Source organism: Oryx dammah, unplaced genomic scaffold (genome assembly GCF_014754425.2).
Source record: "Oryx dammah isolate SB20612 unplaced genomic scaffold, SCBI_Odam_1.1 HiC_scaffold_10, whole genome shotgun sequence".
In the NCBI taxonomy this organism is placed as follows: Eukaryota; Metazoa; Chordata; class Mammalia; order Artiodactyla; family Bovidae; genus Oryx; species Oryx dammah.
In genome coordinates this window covers 21,198,674-21,214,153 of record NW_024070194.1, presented here as the reverse complement: position 1 = coordinate 21,214,153, position 15,480 = coordinate 21,198,674, and the positions used below count along the sequence as shown (strand labels likewise).

Here is a 15,480-nt window from a genome sequence, read left to right as displayed (position 1 = left end):
CGCGCACTCGCGCGCGGACCCTGGGTGGGGCGGGGCGGAGCAGGGGCTCCCTGGGGAAGCCCAGGAAGGATATCAGCAATCGCTGTGCCCAGGCCAGGACCCTGAGCAGCAAAGCGGTGAGAGCCGGACTCCCAGCGGGGTCTCCCGCCGCCGCTGGATGACCCCTGGGCACTGCGCTTGCCCGCTCGGAACTTGCTTCACTCTCCTTGTTAAACGATCGCGGGGGTGGCACCTTAAATGAGCTAACCCTCCTAAAATGTTCAGAAAATAGCCCAGCACACAGCACACAGAAGGTCCTCAGTCAATAGCTAGCTGCTATCATCATCACCGTTATGATGCATTCGGCATGTATTCAGTGCATGCCTCCTCTTAGATGCCAGGCACTGGCGATAGAAAAGTGAACTGACAGGCCCAGTGTCCCTGAGCAAGCTTGGGTCAGAGCAGAGCAAAGCAATAAAATCTCAAACTTGGGCTTGCACCAGTGTCATCTGGAGGGCTTGCTATAATGCCAATTGCTGGCACCCACCTCCAAAGGCTCTGCTTAGAAAAGCCTGGGATGGATCCTGAGAATTTTCCAACAGCTTCTCAAAGACCGCACTTGGGGAAACTCTGGTATGGAAGAAACTGCCTCACAGAAGAGGAAGGTGGTCAGATTGGTGGAGGGGAGATTTGGGGGACAGTGACAAGCACTGCAGGCCTTGAAACACTGTAACCCCCATGTTCTCTTCCCAAGGATCCCTTGAAGTCCCAGATATTACCTGATCCCCATTGGACAGATGAGAAAACCAAGACATGCTCCCTGGAATCTAGGTCCTGACACCAAAGCCCAAAAGCATCTTCACCTGCCTCTTAGCTCAGACTTGAGAGTAGGGAGTGGGTGCCTAGAAACCTGGGTGGGGGAGTGTGGGGAAGACTGGCATTCCTCTACACTTCCCCAAAAAGTCCCTTCTGGAAAGGTATGAACAACACTCCTTCATGCATCCATTCAACAGATAATCCGAGTGAGGGCCACCCCTAGGGCACATGTCCTGACAGGTGCTGGGACTCCACAGTGACAAAGTCAGTTGTAGTGCATGGTCTAGAAGAAGTCAGAGTGTAATCTGGGAGATAGACACACACGTGAAAAATTACACGTGTGAAATTATTAACTGATGCCAAGAGGTACAAAGTGCTTTGAGAATGTATGCAGGGCACCTGTCCAAGTCCGAAGTACCTGGAAGAGAGTCAACCTTCAAGTTACGGACAGACAGACACTGAGCTCAGACCCCCTGACTCACCGTCCAGGAATTTTCATTTTAAAATAGTCTTAACCTATTAAAAACGATCCCTATCAGGGCCTTATATTTATTCATATTTTTGAGTACTAAATCAACTTTGTTCAGGTATAATTTATATGCAATGAAATGCTCCCATTTTAAGTATGCTTCTTTAAATTATTTTTAACTTAAAAAAAAAAAAAAGAACCTTGCGGAAACCACTAGATTTCCTTCATTTCTGCTCTCACAGTGGCTGGTGCTGAGGCACTCAATAAATATTCGTGGAATTGATTGTGACAGAAAATAGATAAACGGAAAGAAATTCACTTGAAATTGCAGCCCAATACCGTAGGTGAAATAGTAATTGTATTGTTTTCCAGTCTTTTTCTACTTCACAGGTCACTGGGGCTTCTGTGATTTGTTTCATTTTTACATATTTGGGGCTCTCTCACTTTGCCAAGCTATTTAATCTCTGGTACTGAGTGTGATCCTTGCACCAGCAGCTAGGACATTACCCGGAGCATGGTGGAAATGCAGATTCCCAGGCTTACCCCAGACCTGCTGATCCAGCATTTTAAACTAAATCCCCAGGTGACTCATGATCACATTCAAGTTTGAGGTACACATTATCACTGTTTTAAAATGCCCACCACATGCTGGGCTTTATTTTAAGCACCCAAAGATATACCTCGCATGATATTAATCATACTTTCAATTACTTCAAATACTTTCAATCATACTTTCAATTGTCTATGTCTTGTGCCTCATTTTATTTCTGTTTTAATGTTTATCACATTGTGTTTCTGCTGTCATTTACACATCTGTCTCCTCTGTTTACTAATTATGTTGTCTTGAGCAAATTACTAACCTTTCTGAGCTCTCATTTATTTTTTCTTTTGTACAAATGGAGATAATAGTAGAACCTACTAGAAAAGATGAAATGAGATAATGCTTATAAAACACTTAGCACAGGAACTGGCCCACAGCAAGTGCTCAGCAAAAGCTTGTTAGGAATAGTATTCCAACTTTTAAATCTTTTAAAAAGAACTTGACACTAAGCATCCTGGTACACAATTCATTTTTCACATCTGATTATTTCTTGAGGAGAAATTCCTAGAAGGTCAAGGGATATTATGTTCAGACGTTCAGGGTTCAAAATAGTGCTAGGATGCTGCTGCTGCGTGGCTTCAGTCGTGTCCGACTCGGTGCGACCCCATAGAGTGCTAGGATGACAAACTTTCAAGTAAGGGACAGGCTAGACAATGATTGAGAACACCCGGAAATTAGCATTTCAGCCTGAACAGAAACCTGGCAACAGGCTCATTTCCCTGAAGAGAACCCTGCTTCCCTAACCCACATCTCTCAGCCCTGAGAATTCCAAGTCCTCTAAGAGAAACCTCAAAATCTCACACAACAGCATCTTGGTTTCAATTATAAATGCTACAAAAACATCATCATAAAATGCAGCATAATATCCTACTGAGTGAGAATATAATGATGCTCGTAACGAATCCCCATTGGTTGCCCATTCAGGTCTTTACAATTTTTCAATTTTATTAAGAACTTGGCAACTAACAAAGACAATAGATAAAAATTCTCTTTCCAATGGTATCCTTCACAACCCACTCAGATAGAAAGGAGTGGTGATCACTGTTAATAAGTTTGTAGCAGGAAATGCAGACCTGGGGCCAAGCCTCCTTCTAGAGAACCCCCGCCCCCAGCAGCTCCCATTTCAGCCTTAATGAGGGACCTTGCTCCCTCCATTCACTTTAAAATGTCCCCGCGGAGGGCAAAGGAGGCTCCCAACCCCCACCCCTGCAAGTGAAAGGGGTTCATTAAGAAGTCCTTTCTCAGGCTAGAGGATTCCTGCTGGGAATTTCACCAAGGGGCTAGGTTCTCCCCAGGAGAATGGTTGACACTTCAGGCTCTGATATTCCAAAAGGCATCTTTTTTAAAAAAATTAAACTTTTTATTTTGAGATAATTGTAGATTTATTTGCACTTGTAAGAAATCATAGAAAGAGACCACTGTACTCTTTTTCGAGTTTCTTTCTGTGCACAGATCCAATCTTGCAAAGCTAGAGTGAAATCTCCCAAGCCGGATACTGATGTTGGCACAAAGATACAGAACATCTCCATCACCACAGGGATCCTGCATTTGAACAGAAGGAACAAACTCCAGATCCTCCTTTTACCAAAACCTAGGGGGAAAATGCTATGGATATTTTTATGTTTCCATTGGTGATTATATAAAAACATGTAACAAATGCCACAAGATTACAGTTACCCTAGACTCTTCAAAACACTTATGTTATGAAAGTCATCAATAAAGGAAGGTGAAGGAATTTTTCCATATTAAAAGACACTGAAAAAGACAAAGTGACTACATAAATGCAATGTAAGATCCTGGATGGAGGTAAACGATTGCTATAAAAGATATTATTGACACAACAATGTGAATATACTTAACACTACTGAACTGTACACACAGAAATGGCTAAGGGAGTTTCCTGGTGCTCCCGTTGTTAGGACTCCAAGCATTCACTGCCAAGGGCCTGGGGTCAGTCCCTGGTTGGGGAACTAAGATCCCACAAGCTGAATGGCACAGCCAAAAAATATTTTAAAAGAATGAAATAAGACGGTAAATTTTATGTGATGTGCTTTTCTTTTAACCACAGTTTTAAAAAATGACATTATTGGGACAATTGATGACATCTGAATACAACTTATAGATTGGATAATAATATTGTATCAATGTTTAATTTCCTGTATTTGATCTTTGTGTTTGCTTTATGTAAGAGAATGTCTTTTTTTTTTCTTAAGAAATACAAGCTGAATGTATTAAGGTAAAGAGGGATAAAGTGACTTAAATGAGGAGGGGATAGTGCAAATATGTCAAATGTTAACAGCTGATGACTGGGTAAAGAATATACATGGATTCTTTGTATTATGCTTGTAACTGTTTTGTAAATTTCAGTTTATTCACAGAATATATTTTAAGGAAATTTTTCTCACATCCTGTCACATGATAAATTATTTTCTATTTTAACTAATATATCTTTGAGTACTCCTTCTGGGAGAGGTGCCTGGTATTTATGCATTTTCTTCCTTAATCCTCTCAGTAACCCCACCAGGAGGTCTTAACCTTGGTCTTTTTTTTTTTTGTAGAAGCAGGGAGGGATACACTTAGGGAAGAAAGGAGCTAATCAAGGACATTGCTGATTAAGGGTAGGGCTGAGGTTGAAACCTCCCAAAGGTGTTCTCAGGATCCTCCTGGAATGGCCTAATAGACTTCTTTCTCAATATATATTTTTTGAACCATGGACTCATATATACCTAGCTTGCTAGGTGGTGCAGTGGTAAAGAATCTGCCTACCAAACAAGAGATGCAGGTCTGATAGTCTGGAGAAGGAAACAGCAACCCACTCCGGTATTCTGGCCTGGGAAATCCCATGGGCAGGGGAGCCTTGTGGGCTATATAGTCCATGGGATCACAAAAGAGTCACAGCTTAGTGACTAACACTAACACACACACACACACACACACACAGAGTTTACAGCACTTAGCCTCTTGCCTTTTCACTTAGCAGTATATCTTGCAGTTCCCTCCACATCAGCATTTACAGACTTGCTATTTCCTTTTTAACAGCTGTATAGCCTGGATAAATCCCACCTGATCTAACCAGGCTCCTACTGATGGACGCTTAGGGTTTATCCATGTTTGCACTATTACAAACTTACGAACAAAGCTAGAGGGGACATTTCTACATATACAGATAGTTGTTTTCTAATGAATGGAATTGCTGGGTCAGTGCCTTTTTTTTTTTTTTTGGTCAGGCCACTCAATCCCTGTGACCAGGGATTGAACCTGGGCACTGGCAGTGAAAGGGCCAAGCCCTACCCACTGGACGACTAGGGAATTCTCACTGGGTCAGTAGCTTCCATTTGGGCAGGATTTGTCAAACGCCCAGGAAGATTTGGAGTCAGTTTTGTGAATACGTTTGTCCATTCATGGGACACATCTTTATTGAACACCTATTATGCAGCATGGTGCTGGATGCTGGGACAAGTGAGCTAGACAAAAATGCCCTGGTTGGGTGGCTATTAAGGGCAGAAGAAATGAAGAGCTTAAAATAGGAAGATTAAAAAAAATAGAAAGATAGTAAATCAGGACTAGGTAGGAAGCAAATTCACTAATACATGGGGCAGTGGAGGCATTACGGATTAGTTTTTAAATGGGCTCTGAGCTTGCTAGAAGCCAGGGGTGCATGCGTGCTTGCTAAGTTACTTGAGTTGTGTCTGTCTCTTTGCGATCCTGTGGACCAAGAAAGCCAAGGAAGAAGAGTCGTTCCACTTTTAGTTTATCCTTATGCATGTAAATGAATGTAAACAATACTCTACTGTTAGACTCCCAGGACAGTTCCAGTTTTTTTACTTTTATATAGGATGTGGTGATGTATTAATACTTATTTGTTTGTTCAATAATATTTCTCTAATAAATCTCAAGATTTTCCCTTGAGACAAATTTGAGAAGTGGAATTCCTGGGGTAAAGTTTAAACCTGTTTAAGATCCTTGGCATTAGCTCCAATGGACATTTACACTGTCCCCTCCAGAAATTTGCTTCTTAAAGGGCCCTTTGGCACTTTCTAGTTTTGAGGGTGGAGGTGATAATGCCTCTACCCTTTCGGAATCTCACCGCGTATTTCAAATTCAAGGTGGGATTCACTTTGCCTGAGAAAATGAGGCCTTGGATCCCTATTGTCTGCTTTGTTTTTCTCCTCAGGATGATTATAAAGTGAATGCCTGGCTTGGGCCCCAATTTAGGACTGCAATGCAAATTGCTGCTGAGTGTTGTGAACACAACCTGGGTGTAACCTTGGAAGAGTCCCTGGGGAACTTTCTCTTCTAGACCACTCAGATTACCTGAAACCTGGAGTAGCCTACTGATTCTTTGTTGTTTTTTTTTTTTTTTCCTACTGATTCTTTGAAGTAGCATATACTCTTTTTGGAGAAGGCAATGGCACCCTACTCCAGTACTCTTGTCTGGAAAATCCCATGGACAGAGGAGCCTGGTAGGCTGCAGTCCATGGGGTCGTGAAGAGTAGGACATGACTGAGTGACTTCACTTTCACTTTTCACTTTCATGCATAGGAGAAGGAAATGGCAAGCCACTCCAGTGTTCTTGCCTGGAGAATCTCAGGGACGGGGGAGCCTGGTAGGCTGCCGTCTATGGGGTCGCACAGAGTTGGACATGACTAAAGTGAATTAGCAGCATAATCTTTTCTCTTTTTTAACTTTTTATTTTATATTGGAGTATAGCCCATTAACAATGTTGTGTTAGTTTCAGGCGGATAGCTAAGGGACTCAGCCATACATATACATGTATCCATTCTCCCCCAAGGCAGCAGATACTTAGTGAGCACCTACTCTGTGCCAGGCCGTGTGCTAGGTGCCCCGGACATAGCAGTGAACAAGACAGGCTATCGCACTGCCTTCGTGCAGCTCCCAATCTGATGGAGGAGACATGCTGTATTTTTGAAGAGTCACTTTTTATCCAAGAGTCACTTCCTGGATAAATGCCAGGAAGAGAGTAGGAACTTGTGGGCAGCTTCAGTGAGGATAGGGGTAGAAGAAGCCAGGCATGAGCAGACAAATGAAAGTTAAGCAGAGTCCTCAGGCCTTGAACATATGACTTAAACAACCTGGTGGAAGTCCTGGGGCCCTAAGCATGTCACACAGTCTTTTCCCACTACTCCACAACTCACAGTCACTTTCCAAAGCCCAGCCTGCAGGCAGAGTTATCGCCACCCTGTGTATATGTACTTCCTGCAGACTGGAGGGGGAGGGCCTGCCCAGAAGAGATAAGGGCAGGTCTGGACAAGGGGATTCCATCCCTTCTATGCTTATCCTGAAATAAAAGAGGAGGCAGAGTCCAGATCTGGAGCAAACTCAGGAAGTAGAATCCTTCCTTTCCAATCCCTCAACAACAACAATTGCTATTATTACTACATATCAGATGGTGATGTTCTATATCTTGATAGGGGATGGGTTACACAGGCATGTGTGCGTGTATATGAACGTTCAGCAAATGTACAATTGAGATTTGTGTGTATCAGTGTGTGTAAAATTTACCTTGGAGACAAAGCAACTGTAAACAAAAATAAACTCCAGTTAGTGATATGCAGGTTGAAATGTTTAGAGAAGGTACACTGATGTCTGCAACTTATATTTTGAAATGCTTCTAAAAGTAAGATGATAAAAGTATAGATGTGTAAGCTGGTTGGTGGATATAAGTGAAAGTGAAAGTCACTCAGTCTTGTCTGACTCTTTGCAACCCCCATAGACTATACAATCAAGGGAATTCTCCAGGCGAGAATACTGGAGTAGGTAGCCTTTCCCTTCTCCAGGGGATCTTCCTAACCCAGGGATTGAACCCAGGTCTTCGCATTGCAGGCAGATCCCTTACCAGCTGAGCCACAAGGGAAGCTCAGTGGGTATAAGAGTGTTCTTCATAACCTCTTTCAACTTCATTGAATACTTTAATGTTTTCATAATAAAATGTTGGAACATTATAAAAATAATTAATAAATTGTTATATAGTCAGTCACCTGTGACAATTTAACAGTAATTCTTAAAACTGAAAATGTCTAGGAGCTCCCTGGTAGTAAGTCAACCAGGGCAGAAGTCTGGGTGTTCCTGTTGAAAAGGGAAGGTGAGGAACCCACTTTGCAAATGAACGTGGCCTCTAATGACACTGCAATTAAGACTGAGTACTTTACAATGGGGTTCTTTCACATACATGGGCTCCGCGAAATCCCCGCAGTCACTCCTGGAAGTAGGCATCACTATTATTATTATTCCAATTAGAAGGGGAAGAAGACTGAGGCTCAAACTCCTTAGCATAGCACTCTAGGAGTTGGGGGGGGGGTGGTGTCACAGCGAGTGGGGGTTGAGCTGGGAGTCTAGTCCTGAGCTGCCACCCACCAGGTGTGGCTCAGCCTAACTGCCTCACTACGCAGAGTTTTGTCTGTAAGATGGAGCTCATCCTACCAGACTCCGCTCGTAGAGGTGAACTGGGCTGGCCTCAGCAGCTGGGAGCCTAAGGGACTGGGTTGTGTTACTCTGAGGAGGAAAGGTGGATGCTCATCTCTGTACCAGCCAGGGGCCCAGGGTAACACGTACCCATCATTAATAACAAGGTAGTTTTTTAAATTTAACAAGTGCTTTTATGGTAGTTTATATGTTCAAAATGCCTCCCATGTATTAACCCATACAGATCTCCCAACAACCCTGTGAAGGAATTACTACTTTCATTTTACAGGTGAAGAAACTGAGGCACACAGAGATGAAGTTACTTGCTCATAAAAAAACACCAACCAGAGGGATTTCCTTGGTGGTCCAATGGCTAAGACCTCGAGCTCCCAATACAGAGGGTCCGGGTTCCATCCTTGATCAGGGAACTAGATCCTGCATGCCGCAACTAAGACCTGGTGCAGCCAAACAGTTAAATAAATAAAAATAATATTTAAAAAAATGCCGACCATATACAGAGAGCCTACTGGGCATCAGACACTTTCATGTGTTATTGAAAAGCTGCAGCTGCTCTAAGAGCTGAAAAGAGGATGATATAATTCCACACATACAGAATATTTAATCTCAACACAGGCAAAAATCCATCATCAGTTGATTTATTAGCATGAGGGCATTAAGGGTGTAATGTATGTGTGTTTTTTTCTTTTCAATGTTAATTTTTTTAGGAGGAGGTTTTTAAAATTTGAGGTAGTTCCTAATTTACAGACAACTTGCAAGACTAGCATAAGGAACTCAAGAATGTCTTTTTAACCAGATTTTCCATTTGTTTACATTTTTGCCCCATTTTCTGTCCATTCTCCCTCTGCCATATATATGCATATTATTGTTTCTAAACCATTTTATAGGCAAATTGGTGGTAATATTGTGCTCGTTTATGCTTCAATACTTTCCTGTTTATTTCCTAAGAGTATTCTCTTCTCTATGTTGTTTTGTTGTTGTTTATTTTTTTGACCATGCCTCTTGGCTTGCAGGATCTCAGTTCTAGGAGCAGGGATTGAACCCAGGCCAAGGCACTGGAAGCCTGGCTTTCTAACCACTGGACGACCAGAGTACTCCCTCTTATCTATCTATCTATATATCTTTTTTATAACAAATGTACTTTAATCACAGAATTTTTGTTGTATCCTTAATAAATATTGATTGGCATCATGATTATAATGATTGTGATGTGTCACAGTAAATTTTTAAGTAAACACTGTTGCACCAGTTATGCAACCAGAGGAAAATTTGAAATCCTACTCAGGTGTGTTTTAAACATCTGAGTCAGAACATGGCTTAAATGGGGACATATCCACCATGGCTTGGCCCCTGTTACTTTTTCCCTCCTTACTCCCTGTGCCCTGGCCACACTGGCTTCCTGGCGGTCCCTCTCACATGCCAAGCTGGATCCTGATCTGGGTCTTCCCCTGGCTACATTATTCCAGCCTCCATTTTATCTTCTTCCCAGATTTAGCCGCCCTCCCCAACCATCAGGTAAGCTCTGAACCTTCCCTTCTGAATTCCTAGTCAGGTAGATGCCACATAGCAGGTGCTCAAAGTCAGGCTGCATGGCTGACTCACTTCACACAAGTCCTTCTATTCTCTGGGCCTCAGTCACCTAATCTGAAATGAGCACCCAATTCTCCCTGCCCTGATTTCTCATGGAGTGGCTGAGAGGCTCAAAGGAGGCAGTGAATATGACCAATGAGCTTTGCAAACTGTAAAGTTCTGTGCCACAGGGAAACATGCCATCTTTGTTTCACTTTCTTTCCAAATGACAGGACAGAGACCACTTGCTTATTCAGACCTTGTCTGTTTTTCTTCCTGGAATTAGACACTATGATGTCCCCAGAAATGTCTGCCATGTCCCCCCGAACCCTACTCTTTGTCATCTTAACTATACCTTCCAGGCATTCCCGGTGGTATACAGACATCCTTTGACACATGGAGGTCTTAGAGCTTATGGATCAGAAAACAGAGACCCAGCAGCCCTCCCCACAGATCCACAAGCTTCATATATAATTTCTTTCCTCTGAAGACTTACCCCAGAAGCTACAGGCCCTCTTCAGAGATCTTCTTACACCAATTGACTGGAACCCTGTTTTGGATGCTTGTGCCAGAAGGTCAAGGAGTTCCTGCCACTCATTTACATGAGGCTTGTCTGGTCACTGAGCCCACCTCACTTTCACACTTCCAACATCAAATAGCTATACGTGCTACAGAGAGAATGAAATAGGAGTGAAGGAGGGGACTATTCAGGTTGCTTGGTCAGAAAAGTCTGTCCAGAAAGCGAAATTTTGGGAGAAAACTGAATGGTACAGAGATCTGGACAAAGAACACCCAGAAACAAGCTTGATGCATTTGAGGAACAGCAAAGATTAGATTAGAGTGAAGTGAGGGTGGGGTGAGAATAGGAGATACCTGGGAAGGCAGGTGGGAACCAGCTGACCTAGGGCCTTTGCAGCCCATCGTGTCATCATTCATTTGCTCTCTCATTCATTCAACATTTATTTGGCATCTACTGTGTGCTAAGACATACTGAGACACTGCCCTCACAGTCACATAGACACACAATGTGCTCTGCTTATTCGCTCAGTTGTGTCTGACTCTTTGTGACCCCATGGACTGTAGCCCACCAGGCTCCTCTGTCCATGGGGATTCTCCAGGCAAGAATACTAGAGTGGGTTGCCATGCCCTCCTCTAGGGGATCTTCCCAACCCAGGCATCCTGCATTGCAGACTGACACAAAAATAAGCAGATAAGTAAGTGTAGATGCCAGGTATGGGAAATATTAGGAAGTGCTGTTTTCCAATAGTTCAATGCCCCTTTTGGAGAAAGAAACGGCAACCCACTCCAGTACTCTTGCCTAGAGAATCCTGGTGGGCTACAGTCCATGGGGTCACACAGAGTCGGACAGGACTGAGCGACTGACACACAACGTCCCTTAAAGGGCAGAGGCCATCAAGACCTGCTAACACATTGGGGCTTCTCCTTCAAGTATTGCCAACTGTAACCCAGAAGCCAGTCAGGGACCCAACTACCTTGGCTCCTCCGTTCTCCCTCCCATCCTCTCAAGATGGCCGACAAAGGCCCAGCAGGGTGGGAGGAAGGGAGAAGGGACTAGTCCGAGGGTCCAGAGCGGGTTGACTGACCCGCGGGGGCACCACAGCGCCCAGGTGGCCTTGCGGCTGGGAGTTGGGGTAAAGGGGAGACCCGGCTGCTGTGTGACTCGGGGAGGGGGGCGGGGTTCTTCCTTCCCTGGGCCCCCGGCATCCAGACCAGCCCGCGTGTCCGGGGTCGGGGTGGGGACCGGGGAAGAGGGGCCCGGAGAGGAGTCTCGAGAGTTGGGCGACGTCTGCGGGGTCCCCAAGACGGGCCTGTTATCCGGGTGGAGATTTAACCGACCAGTGTGTGTGGGGGTGGAGGTGGGGCCGGGAGGCGGCGCCTGTGGAGGAGGGGCGGAGGGGAGGCTCCGGAGCGATTTCAAATTTCCCTCGTCCCCGCCCCCCGCCCCCCGCGCCCGAGGCCCTGCTCTGAGTGGCTGCGGCAGGGGCGCCCCCGGGCGGGGGCGGGGCGAGTGCCGGGCCGGGGTTACAAGGGGACTCGGCACCGCCCCCTCCCCACCCACTCCAGCTGCCGGGTCCTGCCCGTGCCGCTTCCTCGCAGCAGCCGCACCCCCTCCCTAGCCCGGCTGCCGCAGCCCGCGTGGACGCCCCGAGCGCCCCCCGACGGACGCCACCGGCTCACTGGCAGGCAGGCAGGCAGGCAGGCAGGCGAGCGGGCGGCCGCGCCCGGCTGGCAGCGCGGGGGTTAAGTGACCCAAGTAAACGTAGCTCGGCGATCGGCGCCGGAGATTCGCGAGCCGAGCGCCCTGCGCGGCCGCCCGCCGGCCTCCCGCCCGCCTGTCCGAACCCGCGGCTCGACCCGCGGAGCCGCGCCCGAGCCAGGCTCTCGGCAGGTGAGCGCCCCGTGGCCCCCGGGGAGGCTTGCCAGCCCGAGGGCTCCGTGGGCTTGTGGGGGAAGGGACCGTGGAGGGGTCCCGCCACCGCAGGGAGGGAATCCCGTTCCGGGACGTCCTGGGGAGGCGGCTCCCGTGCGGCTGGAGACCGGGCATGGTTGGGGAGGAGAAGTCTCTGATCTTACTGTGGGGAAATGGGCAATGAGGATAAAATTGGCGACGGGGAAGGCATGTGTCTTACAGGGATACGAGTTGAAGGGATACTTGAGGTGTTCAGGAGACCCAGAGGAGGAGACAGGATCGTCCCCAGGGAGGGCGCCAGGCGGCCTTCCCGGGGTCTAGAGCCGAGGGGAGGAGGTCTCCTACTGGAGAGAACTGGAGTTAGTGAAGCAGGGGTATTTTTACCTGGCCTCGGTTAGAGGGGGACCCTACTTGGGAAGGGGAACAAGAACAGAAGAGAGTTCTATCGAGGGCACGAGCGTCCGTCCTTTACGACTTGGACCTGGGGGTTCAGCCGGGGGCCTTTTTTTTTTCTTTCTCCCTCCCAAGGACAGAGGAGAGGTAGTGGATGGGCGCGGGAGAGCAGGTGGACCGGTATGTGTGTGCTTCCCAGGGACGTGTGCCAGAGGGGCGGGCTCGCGGGGTTCTCCCTAGGGTACCTACGGAGACCGAGGTGCGGCTGGGTTGCGGGGATGCCCTCAGGAGAGGCTGCCTTCACGCTTGTGCACACCTGGTTGGGAAGGAGCCGACCCGGTGCGGCGCCTCCCTGCCCAGTTACGCTGCCTGCCCTGGGACCTCACTTTCCATTTTTCCCCCTCTTCCAAGAGTCAGGCTGGTCCCACTTCGTAAACTTGCAAACTGAGGCCTGAAAACCTCCAGCGCTACCTCGGTGCCCAGTGGGATTGTCTGCCGCGGGTGGGTGGGTTTTGAGTCCCACTTTCAAGAAGAGAAAGTGGAAGTTGGGGAAGAGCCGGCAGAGGTAGCAAGTTAGCAACAGAGTTGCTCTTCGGCCTGGGTTTTCCTGCTGGAGTCACTCACCTGTGGCAGGAAGGGCTGCAGGAGTTCTGGGCCCAGGCCAGGTTGTCCACCCTGCCTCCTTCACTTACCTCCCAGGCTGAAAGAGGCTGGCTGGGCCCTAATGCTTCCCCACCCCGAGCTGAGAGGCGTATGCATTAAAGAGAATTAAGGACAAGGTTATGATGTGTGACTTTCTGCCTCCTGATTTCTGGATGATGTGAGTTTTGGCGAACTGGTGGCAGTTGTTTTAGGGAGCCAGATCCTTGCTGGGGCCCACATTTCCAGGATCCAGGACACTGACTTGCCTCTGTTCTCCACCAGGACTGCTGTGACTTCTTGCACCCCAGCCATTGGAAACCCCAGGTGCAGGCTTGGTTTTTCCAGCTTTGAGATGATGCTACCTATTTTATAGGGCTGGCTTACAGTAATCCCCCAATAAAGTCTTGCCACTCCTTATCTATCATGTGGGATAAGTAGGCTGCTTCCTTTAAGGGGGATGCATAGATCTTTGGCATGTGTTTAAGTCTGTCCATGTTAATCTGTGGCCCTCTGTGTGTTATTACATCTGTGAAATAGGAACAGTCATACTAAAACTCCAAGTTGGGTAAGAAGGAAACCAGTTTTACACAATTTAAACTCTAACCCTCTGTGTTCCTCAGATGATGTGATAATTCCTATCACATTAGGCTTGGGTTAGGACTCAGTACTTTAGTGCTTGGTATAGCAGGTAGTGAGTGGTATTGTATTAACCATTAGCCCCTCTTTTTAGGGTGGCCATTAATGAGAATCGGGGAGGATGCAGGCCAACTCTGCCATCCCTTCCTTTCCTCCCTCCCACCAAGATACTCCTCTCAACTATGGAAGATTTTCCAAATCATTGTTCTCAATTTGGGAGTTGGCAGGAAAGGGTGCCTTTGTTCCTTTTTGAAAGGAGCAGGTTTTTGTTTTATGGATTGGGGTCATTTTTACACCCCCACCCAAGTTTGGGACCTGCCTTGAGGGTGCAGAACTAAGGGAGAGCCTTTACTTTTCTCTGTTAGGGTGGAGAAGGCTGAGACAAAAGGGCTGGGGTTAGGGCTGGCTCCATCCTGCTCCTTAAAGCCATAAGCAGTACCTCCGACCCCTGCAGTTTGCAGGGAGGATAGGAGGGTATTTGGGAGCTGCAGGGGGTGAAGGGGAGGAGCCAGGGAGGTGAGGCTGCCAGAGGCTGCTTCCCCTCCTTCCTTTCCTCCTGCCATGTGGGGCCTGCAACCCAGAGGGGCCTGTCTCCCTTTCTCATAGTACAGTCCCAAGCTCCTTGATGGAGGGGTTGGGTAAGTTCTTCCCAGAGAAACTTCTCCAGGACTAACTCCTTTGTCTCAGACCAGCTCTCCTGCCTGCTGTCCCTCCAGGCTCAGATACTTTTCCATTTCACCCGAGATGATCACGCTAAATCTGAAGGGCCGCTTGGTGTGACACCATGGCAAGTGCTTCACCCCAACCCTCCAGAAGTACAGGCACATTCTTGGTGTTGAGTTTTAAAATCATGAATTTAGGGTTTTTTTTTTTTTTCAGTTTCATGGCAGATCAGGGCTGCAGGAGTACAGAATTCCTCATGTCAGCACCCTCTTTGTAAAGCAATGTTCTCACAGGGTCAAAAATTTGCCGCTGATGGAACTCGGAGAGATGCAGGTACTTTGGCAGCCTGCTGATTAGTGCTTTACAGAACTTTCACATCTGCCACTATCCCAGGACAAGAGTGATCCTCCAAAAGGGAAAAAGCCAAGTCCAGGTGTTCAGATGTATCTGGCTGTGGATGGAGGGAAGTGGCCTGGTAAATGCAGAGGGAGCCCACACGTGGAGCCCCTGTGCTGATTAATACCTGTATGTAAAGTGAGTGAAGGTATACACACCCCAGTAGAGTTGGTAGGAGGATGAATGGAATCCTTTTAGGCCTTAGGCCATTTTCAAAATAAGTTACGTGGGGGCCCCGAGATATTGTAAAAAGTCTGGTATGTTGTAGGTCATGTTAGTCATTAGAATCAACATACACACAGTCTGGGCTGCCAAATCAAATCAGGATTTATATCCAACTCACTACATTTATAAGCTAGTGACCTGAGCCTCAGTTGCTCCATCTGTAAAATGGGGATGCACTGTTGGCCAGTTAAGGGGATGTTGAAGTCAGTTGAGATCCTA

General features: G+C 47.0%; 1 protein-coding gene across 1 annotated transcript in view; it reads left to right on the top strand.

The window, feature by feature from the left end:
- Positions 1 to 12,240: 12,240 nt before the first annotated feature.
- Positions 12,241 to 15,480, top strand: part of DNMT3B (DNA methyltransferase 3 beta) — a 34,317-nt gene continuing 31,077 nt past the window's right edge. Inside the window, exon 1 of the mRNA XM_040247550.1 lies at positions 12,241 to 12,285. The gene's annotated coding sequence lies outside the window, so the exon portion shown is untranslated. The remainder of the gene's footprint in view (positions 12,286 to 15,480) is intronic.